This window comes from Monodelphis domestica, chromosome 3 (assembly GCF_027887165.1).
Source record: "Monodelphis domestica isolate mMonDom1 chromosome 3, mMonDom1.pri, whole genome shotgun sequence".
In the NCBI taxonomy this organism is placed as follows: Eukaryota; Metazoa; Chordata; class Mammalia; order Didelphimorphia; family Didelphidae; genus Monodelphis; species Monodelphis domestica.
The window spans coordinates 70769962-70775550 of record NC_077229.1 but is presented as its reverse complement, the minus strand read 5'-3'; the positions used below and the strand labels follow the sequence as shown (position 1 = coordinate 70775550).

Below are 5589 nucleotides of genomic sequence, written 5' to 3'. Positions count from 1 at the left end.
AAAAAAAAAGAGATGGAAAGAACTGATCCCACCACTCCCATTTTACAGTTGAGGAAACTGAGGCAGAGAGAAGTAAGTGACTTGCTCAAGTTCTAAAGGAAGTAAGCTTCAAAGTTTGGGTTCGAATTCTGGTCCTATAACTCCAAGTTGGGCATTCTTCCCACTGTGCTAAAGATAGTGGGGATTCCTCTTCAGCCCCAGGTGATTTTAGAGATCCCTTCTTGCCTCATGAATTTTGAATTTGGAAGGATTCAGCTTGCTCTGCTTGGCCCCAAAGGACAGAACTAAGAGCCTTGTGGGAAAGAATCACAGGTGAATTTCAGCTTAACAAAAGGAAAAGCTTCCGAACAATGAAAGCTGAGCAAAAATGGAACAGTGGAATGGGCCACCTCTTCTCCTTGAGGATGTTCAGACAGAGGCACTATGCTCCCCTGGGTGTGATTTTACAGATATTTTTCCTGTTCTGGGTTGGGCTTCTGGTTCTTAGATTTTATGATAGTTGCTAATGTTCCTTAGACTAGGTGAAAAGCCAAACTCAACTGATGCCCCAGGTCCACCAGAGGGAGCTCAAATCCAGCCTGAATTGAGGACAAAGATGCTTCCAACATCCACCTTCCATGCAAAAATGAAGCATTGTGTGTCCTTTATTAGATGCAATGAATAGGTGAACAAAATATTCCAGAGCCACTTTGAAGAAAAATTCCTAGCAATATTGACTATTTGGGTGAAGAAAAAAAAAACCTCTTTCTTTGCCCCAACATTGGCAGTTTGAGCACAAAACTCAGAATTTCAGAACTGGAAGCATCTTCCCATCAGAGGGTTCCAGCTTCAGTTAAGTTGGTCAGGGTTCCTCCACTCTCTACTTACACACCTCCAATGATGGACACCTCCTTACCTACCTGAGACATATCATTCCATTAGGGGAGAACTCATACATAGCATTAGAGATGTTTTCCTGATGTTAATGTCAAATCTGCTCTTATTTCTGTCCCTTGAGGTCTAGCATAACACCTCTAATCCCTTTTTCCATATAACTATCCGTGAAATTATTATTTTTTTAAATATTTTTTAAACCCTCACCTTCCATCTTAGAATCAATACTATGTACTGGTTCCGAGGCAGAAAAGTGGTAAGGGCTAGGCAATGGGGGTTAAGTGACTTGCCCAGGGTCACACAGCTAGGAAGTGTCTGAGGCCAGATTTGAACCTAGAACTCTAGGTGTGGCTCTCCATCCACTAAGCCACCCAGCTTTTCCCATCTTTGAAATTCTTGAAGACAGACATTATACCCTTCCTCTAGTTCCTTCAATCTAGATTTATTGTCAAGGCAAGGGAAAGCAATAAGCACTGGGGAAATACAAAGAAGAGGCAAAAGCAGTCTCTGCCCTCAAGGTGCCTGGGATCTGAAGGGTGAGACAATACTGGAGCTAGCTTGTACAAATAAGATAGAGAGCAGATAAATCAGAGATAATCTCAGTGGGAGAGAGTACTGGGATTAAGGAAAATCTCAAAAGGCTTCCTCGAGAAGGAAGGATATTAACTAAGAATTAAAGGAAGCCAAGTGACAGAGATGAGGAGTCAGAGGATTCTGCAGTGAAAATATGTTGAGTCAGAAGAAAATAATAATTATAATAAAAAATAATAATAGCTATCATTTATATAGTTCTTACTCTATGCCTGGCATGATGCTAAGCTTTTTATAATTATTATTTGATTGTTCCAACAACCCTAGAAGGTAGATGCTATTATTCTCCTCACTTTACAGATGAAGAAACTGAGTTGGACTCAAGTTAAGTGACTTATTGACTCAGGTCTTCCTGCCTCTTAATTGTCGGAGGCTGTATCTGAACTCCAAGCAGAATATGGGACTTTTGGTCTTTGGACTCTGGCATATCTGCTTCCCAATGGGGATTCTTTATTTTTAAAAATATATCTCATCCTTGTTACTTTTCAGATAACCCCCTAAAGTCAATTAGTAAACCTTAAAAAATCCCAGGGCCAAGGCAAGTGGCTCACCCACTATTATCCAGCTAGTTCACAGAATATCTTGCAAAGCCTCTAGGAGACCTGATTTCCCAGGAGACAATGAGCTCTGTTTGCTACAGACAAGGTCAGTCTCTGTGGGAACAGGGATACTTTCTGCCCTTTGATTCTGCTTGGGAGATTCCACCCCTGCTAGATAGATAGCACTTGGGTCAAGGCCTGAAACTGGGTTTGAACATTCCAGGAACCTCCAAGATCTGGGGCAAGAGTTAGTGAAAGAAAAAAACAACCCACAAATAAATAATAATAATAATTTTTTAAAATCCTCACCTCCTGTCTTAGAATCAATACTGGGTATTGGTTCCAAGGCAGAAGAGCGGTAAGGGCTAGGCAATGGGGGTCAAGTGACTTGCCCAGGGTCACACAGCTGGGAAGTGTCTGAGGCCAGATTTGAACCCAGGACCTCCCATCTCTGGGCCTGGCTCTCAATAACAATTTTAAAACAAGTTCATGAAAGTGAAAAAGAATGAAAAAAAAAAGCTAAAAAGAGCAATAATAAATGAATGAATTAGTTTTTTAGAAGAGTTAAGGAAGGTCCAATACACACCATGGCTCATTCACTATCTAAGGATGATTTCTTTTTTTTTTTTTAAACCCTTCCCTTCTGTCTTGGAGTCAATACTGTGTATTGGCTACAAGGCAGAAGAGTGGTAAGGGCTAGGCAATGGGGGTCAAGTGACTTGCCCAGGGTCACCCAGCTGGGAAGTGTTGGAGGCCAGATTTGAACCTAGGACCTCCCATCTCTAGGCCTGGCTCTCAATCCACTGAGCTACCCAGCTGCCCCTTAAGGATGATTTCTGAAAATTTTGTAGGGTGTCGCTTCTCCCTCTTCATCCAGGCCCAGCAGGGTCAGATGGCAATTATAGAAACTTGGACAATGGAGTGCCAGAAGAGGGCTTAGGACAAAGGATGTCAGAGCCAGAGAGGATGTTAAATATCATTTGGTTTGAAACCCTTGTTTTATACTTGGGAAACTGAGGTTCAAAGTAGGTAAGGCGATTCAGGTCAGACCTACAATTTTTGTTAAATGGCCCAAATTTCAGATAGTGTTACATTCATGAGTAAATCTTAATATCTTTCAAGCTCTTCATAAGATACATTAATAACACAGAGCAGCTAGGTGATTCAGTGACTAGAGAGCCAGACCTGCAGATGGGAGGTCCTGGGTTCAAATTTGGCCTCAGATATTTTCTAGCTGTGTGACCTTGGGCAAGTCACTTAACACTTCACTCCCATTGCCTAGCCCTTAACGCTCTTCTGCCTTAGAACCATTACACAGTATTGATTCTGAGACGGAAGGGAAGGGTTTAAAAAAAAAAAGAAAACCCCAAGTGCAATCATGAAGGGTCAGAAAGGACTGAAATGACTAAACAATAACAAAGCTACATTCTAAGGCATGACCAACTTTGAAAGCTATTTAAATTCAGAGATTTGGACCTAGAAACTCAGAATTGGAGAGACAAGGCAAGCCCTTTCCCTCTTAGGAGTGGAGTTGATGGTTTCTAAAGCTTCTTTCAGCTCTGATATTCCATTGGGCCATAACTTCTGCGGGGTAGTACAGATGCTCACACAAACGTTTGACAACTCTCAAAAAAAAAAAAAAATTTTAAATGCCCAGATGAGGGCACTGTTCAGTTTAATCCCCATCATTAACATTTTCTCAATTCTTTGCTTTAAGTCTAGACAATCAATAAAACAAAAATCAAACCCTGACGTGTAACATTTGCTGATTTCCAAGGTGTAAATAAACGCTCACTTTGAAAATTTAACAATGGGCTCCAGAGAATGGTTCCAGCTGGCCCCTGCCTAGCCGGGTGTGTTCTCACATAAAATGAAGGTCCCAGGTATAGTTTAAGAGCTTTCTCACTTCTTTGACTCATTCCTCTACCCAGACAAATTTGGGAACATCAGATCTGCCATGGCCAGGTTTGCTTCCATCGACTTCTCTTGCAAACTCATGGTTGAGAAAGCTGCAGGAATGAACAGGTTTATTTACAGGTCAGGGAAAACCAAGGGGCCTCCAAGAGCCCCTTCCTCCCCTCCCCGGCACATTTGAAAGCAGTTGTAGGCGCTGGTACCTACCCTGTGGAGCAGGAGCGGAATCTTCCAGACTGAAGGTATTCCAGTTCCCACGGAAACTGACCTGGCCTGAAACAAACAAAGCTCATTGTTCCCGGCTGCACGAGGCCCCGCAGGCTTCCCCAGACCTACAGGTAGCCTTTGTGTGGAGCTGGAAGGAGCATCTCCTCCTCTCCGTTGTCTCCTTTGATGCTCCCCACAGCACTGTGGGCTACACAGACCTTAGTGAAGTATCGCCGAGATTCAGTCTTCCCCCCCCCCCCCCCCCCCCCCCCCGTCTGTTTGTACACTTCCAGAATGCTTCTACCGGTGCGGCCAGAGCAAAGGCAGGAATTGACTGCAAACGATGTAACTTTTATTTTTTAATAACCTTGGATTCTGCAGCCTGGACACATTCTTTACTCCATTGCCTGGATTCTTTGAGTCCCTTTGTTAAGAATTAATTTTTAAATCCATATACAATCTAGTATATATTTATATGTTAAATATAGATGTTAATAGATTATATATTTTATATGTTTAATATATTACATATATTCTATGTAATGTATAGTATTCAATGTAATATATTTGATATATTATATGTAACATATAATGTAATATATTTTAAATTGAATATATATTCAATATACAATATACGTAATAATAAATAAATAATGTTTATTTTTATTATTAATATTTTATCGTTGTTATTTTAATTATTTAATTAATTATTAGAGATATTAAAATTAATAATAACATACAATATACTTAAAATATATAACATTTTATATATAATAAATGTCATTTTTAAAAAAAATTAATGCCCAAGTTTAAATAGCTAGTTAGGCTGTAAGATTTATTTCAGGTTCTGGTCTTCTTGACCCCAGCCCTTACACTTTTCCCCACTACACTGCCTGGTTGCCACATAAGTAGCTGAAAATATGTGTAAAATTTAATATATTTACTATATTACACCTATTATATGTAATATATAGTATATTCAATGTGCTATATTTAAAATTGAATAAATATACAATATAATATATTCTAAATATATCATTTGTTAATAGAATCTATATATGAAATCTATAACATTTATAACCATATAACATATTTAATATATGATATATTGAATATAATGTATTTTAATTTTAGTAAATATATGATATATTTAATATATATCACATATTTTATATATAATAAATGTAGATTATTCTATTTCATATATTTATGTATTTAAATATAATATATTAAAATAATATATTAATAGAATCTAGATATGAAATATATTTAACACATTTAATATATGATATATTAAATACAATATATTGTAAATTTAATAAATATATAATATATTTAAAATATATCACATATTTTATATATAATAAATGTAGATGATTCTATTTTATATATTTATATATTTAAATATAATATATTAAAAATAATATATTAATAGAATCTAGATATGAAATATATTTAACACATT

General features: G+C 37.7%; 1 long non-coding RNA gene across 1 annotated transcript; it reads right to left on the bottom strand.

Moving 5' to 3' along the window:
- Positions 1 to 3642: 3642 nt before the first annotated feature.
- LOC103103008 (uncharacterized) lies at positions 3643 to 4363 on the bottom strand. The gene is made up of 2 exons (XR_465852.3): positions 4125 to 4363; positions 3643 to 4012 (listed from the first exon to the last, which is right to left on the bottom strand). It is a non-coding gene; the product is annotated as an uncharacterized LOC103103008 (long non-coding RNA).
- Positions 4364 to 5589: the final 1226 nt, after the last annotated feature.